This window comes from Lissotriton helveticus, chromosome 1_1, assembly GCF_964261635.1.
Source record: "Lissotriton helveticus chromosome 1_1, aLisHel1.1, whole genome shotgun sequence".
In the NCBI taxonomy this organism is placed as follows: domain Eukaryota; kingdom Metazoa; phylum Chordata; class Amphibia; order Caudata; family Salamandridae; genus Lissotriton; species Lissotriton helveticus.
This window is the reverse complement of record NC_136057.1, coordinates 2,084,105,731-2,084,121,750: the sequence shown is the minus strand read 5'-3', so window position 1 is coordinate 2,084,121,750 and position 16,020 is coordinate 2,084,105,731. Positions and strand designations below refer to the sequence as shown.

General features: G+C 42.0%; 1 protein-coding gene across 1 annotated transcript in view; it reads left to right on the top strand.

Annotated features, from left to right (window-relative positions):
- The window catches only part of DNAI3 (dynein axonemal intermediate chain 3), a 1,062,540-nt gene that overhangs the window by 381,591 nt on the left and 664,929 nt on the right, over positions 1-16,020 (top strand). The window lies entirely within an intron of this gene.

The following is a 16,020-nucleotide window of genomic DNA, read 5'->3' as shown; positions in this document are numbered from 1 at the left end:
TTAGGGCGAACAAAGCTATACCAAAGGGGATGATGGACGGAGGGCTGGAGCAAATCAAACACTCACCCCCAGTCAACTGATCAGGGTTTAATCCATCATCATTCTTTAGCCCACTCCACCACCCCAGTTAAGACATGGCCACATGCAAATCAGTCTGACCCTGTGCCTCATGGGAACAGTCCAGCCCGAACTGCCAAGCCATGTCTTCCCTGGACCGGAAACAAGCATCCTGGGACCGGTTTCTGGCTAATAAGCGTCATCAGCCAGGCTAGCTTGAATGCAGTGGCAAAGTGAGCAAGGGACCCACGTCTGGGCATACCCTGCCACACTTAGGGCGAACAAAGCTATACCAAAGGGGATGATGGACGGAGGGCTGGAGCAAATCAAACACTCACCCCCAGTCAACTGATCAGGGTTTAATCCATCATCATTCTTTAGCCCACTCCACCACCCCAGTTAAGACATGGCCACATGCAAATCAGTCTGACCCTGTGCCTCATGGGAACAGTCCAGCCCGAACTGCCAAGCCATGTCTTCCCTGGACCGGAAACAAGCATCCTGGGACCGGTTTCTGGCTAATAAGCGTCATCAGCCAGGCTAGCTTGAATGCAGTGGCAAAGTGAGCAAGGGACCCACGTCTGGGCATACCCTGCCAACTTAGGGCGTACTAGGTTATACCAAAGGGGATGATGGACGGAGCGCTGGAGCAAATCAAACACTCACCCCAGGCAAATGTTCTGGGTTTAATCCATCATCATTCTTTAGCTCACTCCACCACCCCAGTTCAGACATGGCCGTTACTTTTATGGCCGCGCAGCCAATGCTTGTTTTACTACAGAGGGGTGGCCAGCAAATGACATGTTGCTGGGACGCTTCTAAAAAAAAACGCATTAAAAGTTTTGTTTTTTTGTTTCGGATCCTATCATTAATTGGAAGATAAAATAACGTTGAGGAACGTCCATTAAAACGTTAATGATGTTCCCGTGGTTTTCAGCGTGAAGCACATTATAAAACAAAATATTCTACAGGCAGTGCGCATTGCCCTGATGGCGCTCTATGCTTTAAAACCTCATTGCTGCATGTGACGTTGTATTGAAAATGCATTAAAGAACCCTCGTGAAGTGAGGCTCGAGCTCTCATGTCGGTATTGATCATCGGCTGCTGTCTGTTAGAAACAAAACCGCCAGGTTATAAAGCCAACCTTCCAAGCACATTCTTGGCTCGAGCTGGTTTCGTGTTAAATGAACAACAGCGCCCCCTGCTTGTGGACTTCGAGCGACACAAAGAACAGCACCGTGTGAAACGGAGGATGTTTTCAGTTCCCGTTTTTTTCAATTATTTATTTTTAGTGTCTTTTTGAAGATTTTGGTATTGCTCAGTTGCAAAAAACAATCTTAGATAAAAAAACGACTTAAACAATGGATGAAAGTGTGTGCACAGGTCTAACTGCGTACATCAGTCTAAGTATTCGTGCGTGCACAAACATAAGCATAGGTGCACAGATGCTATTTATTACCCACAGGTAGTTGTGGGTGGGATCATAAACGAATGATAAAGAACGCTTTTCTACATGTACAGACTCGTTTTCATACATTTGTCAGATATAAACTTTATATTAACAACCTACATTTGGCCCACTGCAAAGAAAAGCATTTTGTCATTACCCAACCCACTGTTCTCTTTATGTTCAGCTTAGAAGTATAAACAGGTGAACCGAGCCTGGCAGGATTCAAGCTTGTGGCTTTCAGATGACAGATATACAGCATGTTATTTTATGTAATTGTATTTACTGTTTTGTTATGTTGTGCTATTTTAATTTGTGGTATGTTATGACGTTTTATGTTATGACGTTTTATGTTATGCTGCGTTATGATATGTTAAGTCATGTCATGCTTTGTGCATTTGAATGACATACACCTGCCCTTAATATGAAATGTTAGCACTGTGAGCTAGATGAAGTCAGCAAAAAGGACTTAACTCACAAGCAGCCTGACTGCGTAGATGGATGGATGAATGGACTTAAAGGCATGTTTGTATACAATATGAACCTCATGATGTGAAGCAGTGTCCCCGATACGGCCACATTAGCTGCATCCGTGAAAACCGAGGCATCTTCTGTAACAAGAAATTGCTGCAGACTTTATCGCCACTATCATCAACACCGCATTGTACTTCCCTTGATGTTATCTTTGTTATTACAATACTGTGCTTAGCCGTGTCAGAGAAGCACTCTAAGCATCCATGTGTAAATTCAAGCACAACAGTAACTATAGAATTACACAACCATCTTTTTTATGCTTGGTTTGCTTCTGAAACTTCAGTGCCTCAAGCACCAACCATAGCTGTCTATTGCTAGAGATGCGGGGTGGAAAAGACTTCAATAAGAAGACCAGTTTTATACAGTGATACTGCTAATATAGAAAACAAGCTGCCCACGTCCATACCCCCGCTCCTCTCTCGCACCAACCTTTTTATTTTTCCCCAATCCTCCCTTCACATGCTTGCCTATCCGTCCCCATAACACATCCCACCCCCAACCTAATGTTATTACTACTGTCAGTCAGGGGCGGTGGGTGACATTTGAAAGTGGTGGGGCGCAAAGTGATTTGCATACAGCACCGTAGCGAGTGAGCGGAGCGAGCGAGCCCGAACCTGAAAAGGGGGGTTTGGGGGGATAACACCCCCCAAGAAAATTTTGAAGAAAAATCATGCATTTTCAAGCAAATTTGACAAAGCAGGAAGGTTAATAAAGCAATTGTGAAAGTGCAGTTATTACATTAATAGATGGCATAACATAGGTAGCTGCTTATTCAGTATAACCACAGAGCTTCATACATTCCGTCCTATTATGCTCAGACTGAATCCTGTCACCAGGCCAACTGGCTCACTTTCAAGAACAGGACCGTATTCAAACCACTTACATGGACATACAAATCAGCAAATGACATGGCATTCAACCTACTCTCTGACACCCTACCATGCTACACACCAACTCGGAACTTTAGATTCACCAATCACAACTTTCAAATCAGCAAATGACACGGCTCCCAACACCCTCTCTGACACTCTACCATACTACACACCAGATCAGAACCTTAGATCCACCAATCACAACCTTCAAACAACACCAAAGCCACCATGTTTGCCTCCTAGTTCTGGGACTTTTACATCTCTGTCCTTCTACACTGAAACTCCACATCACCCAATATGTGGCCCATCCAATCTCTGCAGGAATTTCAGATGGCATTGAAAAGACATGTGCTTCAAGGAAAAAGCACAGCGGCATGGCGGATGTCGACAATGGCATTTAAAGAACGTGCAATACAAAATACGTTATATGGGCAAACATTTTTGTTGTTTTCCCCAAACATTTTTTATTAAGTAAATAGAACACTATGAGCGATCCGTACAGGAGAGCTGCATAATTGTGACCAATTGACTACAATCAACAATCAAGGGGAGATGATGTAGCCTTACGGCTAGAGCGGTCGGCTTCGAAGCTGGGTAACCTGGTTAGAGTCTCAGCAACAACACTCTACAACCTGTGATTCAGGGCAAATCACGTGATCTCCCCGTGCCTACCAATAAAAAAATTAAGGTGTTCATCTATAACGAAACTGGTGCTCATGTCAAGTGCTCTGATACCCGATGTCTCAGGTCTAGTTCGCGCTATATAAAACTCAAAAAAGAAAAAAATCTGAACTTCAAGGTCTGCTTAGCCATACAATATGACTATTCAATGATCAAATTATAGAGGTCCTACACACGGTCACTGTGAGGAACCTATGAAGCAATGACTGATGACTCATATGCCTTCCCCATAGGCCTATACACCCAGAAAGCAGCACGTGACTCTTGCTGTAGCTACTCTGCGAGTCACTCTTGTGGAATGCTCAAGAGGAACTGACCCTTTTCTAAGCGGAACAGCTTTGAAAAACCGGAAAGAGAATGAGCTTTACTCTGTAATGCTAGGAGTGTTGTCTTTACATCTTTGGCACCTCACCTGTTCTAGGGCCCTCCGGTATGCATGCTTGAGCCTGGAACTTCCCATTATCAGAATAAGTGAGTGGATGTGGTTGTCTGCTTGTTGGTCTCTGGTGTTTGTGGCTGTGTGCATGTTTGACTATGGTCGAGTTTACATGTGCTGGTGTTTGTGGCTGTTTGCATGTGTGAGCAGGTTTGCGTTTACATGTGCTGGTGTTTTTGGCTGTTTGCATGTGTGAGTATGTTTGAGTTTACATGTGTTTGGGAAAAGAATTACAATCAATGCAATGAACTCCCCACTGTATTTATGTCCTGAGTAATTTGCCACAGCCTCCTGTGCACTGAGATATCTACACAACAATATTAACCTCCTCCCTGCAGCTAGGCAACATGCAGAAATGCAATTTCATAAAAACTCATACTTACAGGCCTTGGGGATAGCATTTATACCAGATAAAAGCCAGCCACTCTGTTTCTATTAATGTCAGATTTCTGCATCCGTTATCTCTCTAGAGGAACCATGACCAAGGCTGAGAGGTAAAGTGGGCGTAAAATTAGACTTTAAATTTGCTTTTGAAGTGAGATGAAATCCAAATATTGGCAAAGCGAATGTGTTTGACTTTTATAGTAAATACAGATACACACCATCCAAGCACACGTTGACTCGACATAGATGATACATGCATGTAAACATCCATGCACTCTCAGACTAACACACCTACAGTACCACATGCATACATACCATCGGGCAGACCCCCATGCCGACAGAACAACAGACCCCAGGCAAACAGAACAAGAGACCCCCCCACACACAGAACAACAGACCCCCATGCACACAGAACAACAGACCCCCCCAGGCACACAGAACAACAGACCCCCAGGCACACAGAACAACAGACCCCCAGAACAACAGACCCCCATGCACACAGAACAACAGACCATCCCATGGACACAGAACAACCGGCCCCCTGGCACACAGAACAACCGGCCCCCTGGCACACAGAACAACAGACCGCCCCAGGCACACAGAACAAGAGACCCCCTGGAACACAGAACAAGAGACCCCCAGGAACACAGAACAGACCCCCCACACACAGAACAACAGACCCCCCACACACACACAGAACAACACACCCCCATACACACAGAACAACAGACCCCCAGGCCGACAGAACAACCGGCCCCCTGGCACACAGAACAACAGACCCCCATGCACACAGAACAACAGACCCCCAGGCACACAGAACAACAGACCCCCAGGCACACAGACCAACAGACCCCCAGGCACCAAGTTCCCTATTCCTATTGAGCAGCAGTTCATGTTAGTAACGGGAACGCGTGTCACGTCGAATCGGACAGCTGGAGAAAAACAGATCGGGTGTGCCCTCAGTCCTGGTGACAAGGCCACACATTAGTGTGTCTGTGTTATTCATCAGGACAGCGACATGTGGCATATCACACCCAGTGTCTACATACTGCTAGCACTGGGACATGTCTATAGATTAAGGTTGTACAATAAAGCTTTTGCAGTTTTGTACAAAGCGAACTCTTCCCGAAGGTATTGGAGAGTTTTACATTACAGACAAACAAATTCATTTTTGATAGGCGCAGAGAGATTTATTAAGTGGTGTACCCAGAATGACATGAGGTTGAGCCAAGGTCGAGAATCGAACCTTGGTTCCCCGTTGCAAAGTCGGTAGCTCTGGCTCTTACGCCACATCCTCTCACAACTTCTAACCGAAAACAGCCTACAAGGATACGCCTGAACATATTTTAGACACAGTTTGGCGCTAATTAAATTAAAAGAGTCTATGTGGTATAAGAAAGAGAGTTTTCGCTGCCATAAAACACACTAGACCGGGTAAAACATTTGGTTAAAACGTAAACAGCTGCACGGAAACAATAGTTGCTCTACTTTGTAGTGTAAAACAATGATTTGTATGGCTATGCGCTGTAGTGGAAGATTCCATAGGGTACATTACAATGTGCTGTAAAGTCCTCCGTTCTAAAATCTGTGACGTAAGCACCACAATATACTAGCCTACCTTGAAGTAAGAACCGACATTCATGGCAGAGGCAATACAGGCAAAACATGAATTTCCAAACACATGCTCTCTCCATACTCTGAGTTCATGTCCCTATTAACCCTTCCCTTGCTAATCTTCTTCATATATTTGTTGTCGACCTCCTCAACATCATGCGACACTCAGTAAACTGGGCAAACATAGACATCTTTGGATCATCATGTCTTTATTCCCGATCGGACAAATGTCGTCCCAGTTCTCTCTGTTCCTTCACTTACTAATGGGGCGACAGATACATCTTTTGTAGACGGAATTTAGCTGGGATCCCTCTGGACGTTCCCCATTCGGTAGCTGACACACAGATTCAAGCTTCTCCACAAGGTGCTTTCATGCATCAAGGCCATCCCGTGTCTGGGCGCAGGCCATGAGGCAGAAATACACATTGTATTGTGCGGCAGATTTTATTTTAAATGCTATATTATTTGGTTTATATATTTTGAAAAAAAGGTGCGTTCTTTTAGGACCAGCCATTTGACCAATTCATACCTCTCTTTTATTTGAAGTGACATCATTATTCTACTCTTTTTTAAATGTCAACTCTTTAACAGGTGCAGTTCTGGTTTTAGATTGTTTTCCGTGTGAGTGCAAATTCCACTGCTTATATAAAATAAGTCAAAAATTTGCTGGCAATAGAAATGATTTCAAACAAAGATGTTGGCTTTACTGAAACAAACGTTTCTCCAGTATAATTTAAAAAAAGGAGTGAAAATGTTACTGTTTTTTGCTTTGTCCCATTTCATCATTTCTATTGAAAGTTGCTCTGGGCTGGCAGGTTAATTAATGCCAGAGGACGGGTGGACATGGTAGGAGCATGAAAACATATATATCTGGAGTTGCCAGACATTTAGCCGAATAGTCTCCCAGCGTCTCTTTATTTATTTGTCTTCTACAATTAGAGAAGGATCGAAATTCGATGTTAATTCCTTTAAAGTGCTCATTTTTGCTGCACCCATTCCCCCGCACTTAAATACCCCCTGCTTTCACGGTTTTCATATTTTACATCGACATCGAGGTCCCGGTGTCACTTACCTTTCGGTCTCCTTTGTTGGTGGTCTCTCTTCGGGCACCCCGCTGAGGTGTAAATATCTCTCCTGATCACCCGAGCCTCACTGTCTCCCGCCTCTTCAGGTGTGCAGCGTTTCCAGGCTCTCCCTCTGCCCAGGAGTCTCTTGCCGGCTCTCGTAGCCTGTGTCCGGCTCCAGGAGCAGACTCTGCCCTGCTAGAGCTGTCAATCTGTGTAGCACCTCCGACAGTCTGTCTGCGATGCCCCGGCCACTGTGTACGCTGCCCTGGGTGTCTCTCCCCGGATCCCACGGTCTCTCCCGCACTCTGCGTCTCGTCCTTCCTTTTCGCGACAGAGACACTCACACTGAAAGTGGCAGCTCTGCCCGGCTTCCCCTTCCTCCAGAGTCGCGTCTGTCTCACCCGAGAGTCCCGCTTCCTCCTCTACCGTGCCTGCCTGTAACTTATCCCCACCCCGACTCTTCTGCACTGCCTCCGGGCTTCTCTCCTCATTTCTCACCTCAGTCCTTCCCGCTTCTCCGTTCCCAGTCTCTGCTTCCACCCCTGCTCTCTCGGTGGCTTCCCTTCCTTTCTCTGACGTTTCTCACTCTCTTCTTCGCTCCTTCACTCACCCTGGCTGACTTATCTCTCCCGTCTCACTATCTTCATCCCCTCTTCCCCCACTATAGTTCACTTCCACTTCCTTTCTTTCCATAGCTTTCCATTTTCTTTGAGCCTGCATACTTAACATTTCCATGTTTCGGGTGTGTTTGCGTGTGAGTGACATTCACATGCTTTAGCAGTGACACTTTAGCACGAGTAGGGGCAAGTGTAACGCTCATCTAATGAGATAAATGCTCAGAGTTGCCATTTGCAAATTCTTTTTTTTTCGCTGTAAAACAAACAGAATAGGAATAGCTTCGCACACATGGTTGTTGTGTGCTCGGATCCATGATGTATATATAAAAACATGCTTTTAGCGCTGCAACAACATTACTTAAAAGAACAGCCATTCATAATGATGTAACGGAATCTGATTAAAACATGGTATATTCCAACTTTCAGGTAGACTGATGAGTTACTCATTAAAACGTAGTCAGCAATAGATGTGTTTTTTGAAACAGACAAGAAAAAAAATCAGTGTTCAACACAAAATTGCCTCGGTATTTAAATACACCAATGTCTGGGTTTTGTGCAGGTACTTACTCGCCTAAAAATGCCCGGATTTGGTCTTGACAGTGCGCCAGCCGTCTCCTCGACCCCATTGTCCGCGCGCCGACCGACCCTGCAGCCAGGAGGGATTGAGAAAGAGGGAAGCAGGAAGCTGCCTTCGGGGGAAGCGAGTAAATGCCTGCCTTTGCTCCTGACACCTTCGGAGCGGTGGACTAGCCAATCCTGGCACTGCATGCAGCGCCAGGATTGGCTAGGGGGGCACATTTACTACTCGCCCTTTTCAACCTGTTTTCAGCGGCGGTGCTGCTGTAAGAAGCAGCACCCCCTTGGTCCCTCTCTATGGGGAAAGTCTAGCGTGCATGCTCAGGCAAGGTGGCACCATAACTTGTCCTGCGCAGTACTGCTGCAGCTGAGTGTGGACTGTCACTCAAGCTGCAGCAGCCCAGCCAGCCCCACCCCCTGCGCACTCCCGATTGAGTCGGGTGTGTCCCACTCCCGGCGGATTCCCGGCCGGTACTAGCGCTAATAATAACACAGGTAATTATTGCCAAAAATACCACGGTGTGTCCATGTGGCTTAGTGGGGCTACGCCCCTACGCCCCAATGGACGCACCGCGGCTGCTGTCAGTACTAAACCAGCATTGGCATAGCCAATAGGTCTCGCCTTTGGGACCTTATAAGTGTTTAGCCATGCAACAGTTTATGTTGTTGCACCAAGGATATTGTGCTGCATAACTAAATACTTATAAGGTCCCAAAAGCGAGACCTATTGGCTATTGCAGTGCTTGTTATTTTAGACATGTGTCCCAGGACCGCAGAAATAGCCAAGGCCTACAGATAAGGCTTGGCGTTCACGGCCGTTCGGGGACAGACGGGTGGGCAGAGAAGGAAAAGGATTCCTTCTTGCCCAGATAAGACAAGGCCAGTGTCCACTCCTGCTCTGCTGCTGGCAGCGGATCCCCCTCTCTTTCTTCCTCTTATTCCCTCTCTTTAACACTAGCTCCTCCTCACTTGCAGAAAACCGTGACTTCAAGAAACGGTTCTCACCCTCTCTTTCCTCCTTTTGTTTATTTGTTCCCCTGTGAAATGGATCCAAAAAATAAAACCACTTTTGTCGTCTTTTTCTGACATTTTTATTTTCCACAGTGCAGCATCGGGACTAAAAGGTTCAAAGTACGAAAAATAAATAAAAAATGAAATAAATCAAGACAGAGTGGTCGCAAAGTGGTCAGATTGATTTTATTCACCCCAAATACATTAGTGCCACTTTACAGATTTGGCCTGTGAAGCCCTACTTTTGTTTTCTTGTCTTTCTTTAAAGAGCATTGTTTTCCCCAGGCGGGGAAGTGCACAAATCCTGGAGGTACTGCAATGCCTGATTGATGGGTTGATTGGTAAACGAATTGTGCACAGCGGCTCTGTGTTCACGGATGTGGTCTTTTAAAACCATACTGCTTATGTTTTGTAAGGATATAAGCAATGGACTTTGAAATGGGTGTCTTCCGGGCCCTATACTCTTGTCCTTAACTTTTCAGGCAAAAGCACTCACTGATTTCTGAAAAGTGAGCATCATAGCATTAAGGTAACCTGTTGTTCCTGCTTACATTTCACATGCCATTTTCAGGCAGCAAATTACTTTTATCTAGTGCATAATTTGAATTGAGACTCATCCACGTGTGTTTATAGCTTGGCACAATAGGGTTGTAGTTGAAGGCAGTGCAAGCTTCTCTCAGTGGGGCAGTATGGTCTTCAGTGGAGAAGAGAATGTGGCACTATGGTCAGCCCTGCCGAATTTGGAACTGGGGAATTAAGTTCAACCTCATAACCAGTCCCCTAGACCACTCTCCTGAGGGAGCACATTCCCATTTTAGACCTTAGAAGGCCCCGCAAGACCTTAGAAGCCCTGGTGTCTTAGCACCAGCAGGTGGACCCTAGCTGTGGCAAGTGTGGGGTAACCTTGAAGACCTGTCCACCACAATCCATGCTGAAGTTCACCTCCAGTCTTGCAGGCAGGCCTACAAAGCAGCACACCCTAGAGCGACAGTGACTCGGTCACTGAGCTCACAGAACTCCTGAGCAGGGTGACTCTCTCTAGGGCTGTGCAACCAGTTTGATCACACTGGGCGCTGAAGTTGGGTGGGGCGTCGTGTTTGCAAGTATATTATAGTTTTAAAAGCACTTGCTGCCTCCTTCCTGGCCTCCAGCCATTTTTGAGAAACAATAAAAACGTCATGAAATGGTTATTAAAGTTCTTCCTAGAGAGAGAGATCAGAGTTTTGTCTAGTGGAAGTTTTGTCTCATGGAAAGGTAGCACAGAGGGTTAATGTGTGAGTTGAAAAGAACATGTACCACACAGATCACAAAGTGCACATAATGTAAATAGGTCAGTGAGTTATTACTTTTGTCAGAGATATTCTTTTGTTACTTTCAGTTTATAAGTTAAAATCTGAATATAGAACAATGAGCTAATAACTGTCATCTAAGAGGTGCATGCAAACTGCAAGGTATAAATTAGAGCATTGTGGGGTTTTTCCCCAGTCTTTGATTATCCTAATGTTGCAAAAGGTGTTCATTCAGATGGAAATCAATTCAGATTATTAAAGAGAATCCCCAACCATGGAATTATATTTTAAAATCGCAGTTTGTGTTTCTCCCGCCCAATCGCTATTAAACTACCGTATTTTCTGGCGTATAAGGCGACTGGGCGTATAAGAAGACCCCCTACTTTTCCTTTAAAATATAGGGTTTGGGCTATATTCGCTTGCTCATAAAATGACCCCGGCGTATAAGACGACCCCCGACTTTTGAAAAGATTTTCAAGGGTTAAAAAGTCGTCTTATAAGCCAGAAAATACGGTATATTGCCTAATAGTATGGTTGTCATGTGACTCCTACACCTTGTAGTCCTTTGCCTTATGTAACCTTTCCTATACTGTGATTTACACGGATCACTGACAGAATATCGAGGAGCAAAATATCGACCTGCCAAAATATCGTGGAGAAAATATAGAATGCCAGAATATCGACTTCCTATCTACAAACAGGTAAGTACAAAAATATCGACTCCAAAATATCGATTGTAAAAAATATAGACAGTCAAAATATCGAATTTTTTATGTCTTAAAAGTAATTTAAAATTAATATAATAATAAATATAATTAATTTAAACATTCTTAAAATACTTAAATAAACTTAAAATTAATAAATAATTAATGTAACTTAAAATAAAATAATAATAATTTTAATACACACACACATATATATATATATATATATATATATATATATATATATATATATATATATATATATATATATATACATATTATTAACAAAACATATACAATATTTTTACCGTAGGATAGCGAGAGGGTTAAATTTACTATTACCACTCCAGTTAGTGCAACAGTAGGGAAAGCATTGGATAGCGTAGAGGTAAAAATTACTATTCCCACTCCAGAGAGTGCAACAGTAGGGAAAGCGTTGGATAGCGTAGGGGTAAAAATTACTATTCCCACTACAGTGAGTGCAACAGTAGGGAAAGCATTGGATAGCGTAGGGGTTTAAATTACTATTCCCACTCCAGTGAGTGCAACAGTAGGGAAAACGTTGGATAGCGTAGGGGTAAAAATGACTATTCCCACTCCAGAGAGTGCAACAGTAGGGAAAGCGTTGGATAGCGTAGGGGTAAAAATTACTATTCCCACTCCAGTGAGTGCAACAGTAGGGAAAGCGTTGGATAGCGTAGGGGTAAAAATTACTATTCCCACTCCAGAGAGTGCAACAGTAGGGAAAGCGTTGGATAGAGTAGGGGTAAAAATTACTATTTCCACTCCAGTGAGTGCAATAATAGGGAAATCGTTGGATAGCGTAGGGGTTTAAATTACTATTCCCACTCCAGTTAGTGCAACAGTAGGGAAAGCTTTGGATAGCGTAGGGGTAAGAATTACTATTCCCACTCCAGAGAGTGCTACAGTAGGGAAAGCATTGGACAGTGGGAAGGTAAAAATTACTATTCCTACTCCAGTGAGTGCAACAGTAGGGAAAGCGTTAGATAGCGTAGGGGTAAAAATTACTATTCCCAATCCAGAGAGTGCAACCGTAGGGAAAGCGTTGGATAGTGTAGGGATAAAAATTACTATTCCCCCTCCAGTGAGGGCAACAGTAGGGAAAGCGTTGGATAGCGTAGGGGTAAAAATTACTATTCCCACTCCAGATAGTGCAACAGTAGGGAAAGCCTTGGATAGCGTAGGGGTAAAAATTACTATTTCCACTCCAGTGAGTGCAATAGTAGGGAAAGAGTTGGATAGCATAGGGGTTTAAGTTACTATTCCCACTCCAGTGAGTGCAACAGTAGGGAAAGCGGTGGATAGCGTAGGGGTAAAAATTACAATTCCCACTTCAGAGAGTGCAACAGTAGGGAAAGTAAATACTTCATATATAAATTAAAATAACATAAATATTAATACCAATTACAAATTAATTTAAATAATTAACCTTTTTTGTATATTATATTAATTAATCAATTAAAAATACATATAAAAATTAATTTTTATTAATAATTATCTACTAATACAAATTATTTACCAATGAACAATAAATTAAGTAACAATTTAAAAATATTTAAAAATTAGATCTAAAAACTAAAAATTTAAAAATGTAATTACTTACAATTAAATTACTTCCCACCCTATTCCCCTATAAACCCACAACCCACTACAGAAAATAAATTAATTAAATTAACATAATTATCAATTAATCAATTATTTAAAATTAATTACCAATTATATTTTAATTAATTACCAATTAATAATTAATTAACAATTAATTCGAAATAAATACCAATAAATAAATTAACATATTTAACTAATTACAGTTAAATTACTTCCCACCTTATTCCCCTCTAAACCCACAACCCGAAAAAATAAAATGACTACAATTAACATATTTATCAAATAATCAATTAAAATTAATTACCAATTATATTTTAATTAATATATACCAATAAATAAATTAACATATTTAATTAATTATAATTAAATTACTTCCCACCCTATTCCCCTATAAACCCACAACCCGCTACAGAAAATAAATTACTAACATTAACATATTTATCTATTAATCAATTAAAAATAATTACCAATTATATTTTAATTAATTACCAAATAATAATTGATTAACAATTAATTCAAAATAAATACCAATAAATCAAATACCATATTTAATTAATTATAATTAAATTACTTCCCACCCTATTCCCCTATAAACCCACAACCCGCTACAGAGTTATATTACACAAAAATTAAAAATAATATTAACTTACCTAAAATTCGATATTTTTGTTGTCTATATTCTGTCCATTCGATATTTTGTCCATTCTATATTTTTGATTCGATATTAATGCTATTCTATTCGATATTAATAGTATTCTATTCGATATTTTTGTAGTCTATATACTGTGTAGTCGATATTATGTCTATTCTATATTTTTTACTCAATATTATTGCTACTCGATATTTAAAACTCGATATTTTGACTGTACACTGATTTACACATGTATACTTCATTTTCTCTGTGTAATGTGTGTGATGTAAAGTAATCTGACACCCTACATTGGTATGAGCGGCACTGTAAATCAACTTAAATGAATCTGAGAGGGAGTGTAGTTATGAGTACTTGAGGGGCACTGGTAAAGGGTGGTAGTGAGGGAATCCGTGGCAGAGGTGGTCATTGGGGGGCACCAACAAACATTGTTGATCCGTTTGAGCTACAAACAATTTATAAGTTACAATTGTCAGATTATGTAGCAGATGTTGTGTTACGTGTCAAATATGGCACATCCATAATTATATAGGAAACATTTGCAAACTAGGATATTTTGCTGTTCATGTTTGAACTGCTCTTGTGGAAAAAAGGAGAAGTGTTGATGATTGGAAACACATCCCACTTTGTGCATGTATTTTAATGTCAATAACTCATATTAAACCTTAAATAGTCATGTGTAGCCATTGGTTGAATTAAATAACATAATAAGCTGTAACTGGTCGGTGAAATGCCAAACAAATACTAAAAATTGGGATGTGTTATGCTTTCTGGCCACACCTCTGACTCCGCCCGCTGACCCAATCCTTGGGTTATTCCTGCCTTCTGATTCTCCGCCCACAGTTCCCCTACTTTTTTCCCCCGATTCAACCACTTCTCCTTTACAGTGTTGCCTGCTGCCAGTTCTTTCTAATGGGGGCATTAAATAGACTGTATGGCTCATGAGCATGGAGTAGCGGCATGAGCCCTGCTAAAGGACTGGACAGATTGCATTTACACATGAAGAGCGCTCCTTTACTGATGAAATGGTTCAGCTCTCTGACCGTCTCTGGACCCCGCAAATGCTCTGGTCTAACTAGCTGCACTTCTTTGAAGTGGCCGTTTTTTAATGGGATTGCATGTTCACTGAGCATGGCTGCTAAATTGACTAAATGCACCTGTATCCGTCATCAGTGTTTTACCCTGAGGGCACAGGTTTGAATCCTGGCATGTCCTCTCACCTTTCAGTAAGAGCCAAAAATGACATTAGAATCTGGATCCAAAGAAGTAATATGAATACCAGTAAAGATGAGATTTGAAGGAAGTATCAAGCTCCTAGAGATATATCTCCATAAGGATATGCACAAGAAGAGGTGAAAGTATCTGTAGGCCACTTCTTGGAGAGGCTGATCAAACGGTTAAGAAACCGATTGCCGCCTAATCGGTACAAACTGTAGAGTATACAGCAATCCCTGGCATGATAAGCAGGAACTCGAGTTCCTGCTTATCATGCCAGGGATTGCTGCAATCGGTTTTGATTTAGACCTAATAGGATATCGACGCCAAATAGATATACATCTATTTAGAGCCCTGACGAAGTTCCAAAAAGGAAAGAAACGCGTTGGCTGTGTGTCGCTTCTGGTAGAGATTACTAGAATAAAGAAAACATTTTTTTCTTGAAGTGTTTGATCCACTAATTGATTTGAAAGAGTGCGCCTTCCATTTTTTGTATGAACATTTGGACTCGATTGGCACCTTGGAACGACGGAAGCGGGAAGTGTAACGCACCGCAATTATATTTATTGATGATGCCTGTTTTTTTTGGTTGTGCTAGACCTTGGTCGGTCGTTCTATGCGTTATCCTTTACACCTTTCAGTAAAATGGGTACCATTGAATGGGATAGTAACGAACGGCTGTTATATTGTGCTGAGAGGCTCCATTGGGGTCAACATGTTTTTCTTTTTTTTACAAATACACAGGTTCAGTTTAAATGGGCATCCTTTTAGATGCATTGAAAAAACACTCAATTGCCACCACAGACATCTACTTCACTCCAAAACACATAAATTAAAAACATTTACATTACAATGCCAAAATTGCTAACTCTAAAAAATGTTACACCTACTGCACTGCAAATGCTTGTTTCACTTGTAGTGTGATCACTTCATGCACTATGTATGTAAATACTTTTGAAAACGGTGCCTCGCCATCAGTGAACTAGGCTGCAAGTCAGCCGAAATGCGTACATTAGTAGCCAGACAATAAAGGATTGTGGATACTTACACATAGCATTGTGATGGGAGTATTCAGTGACTTTGATGATGATTCCCCTGGAAGAGAGCTAGGATCACAGTTAAGCTATTTATCCTTATCTGAAACTTCAATTTTTTATTTTGAAACCTTAACTCTCATACAGTCTTTAAAAACCACACTGTCCAAAAGGTGGATATATTAGATTTTGTGAATTTGTTGCACA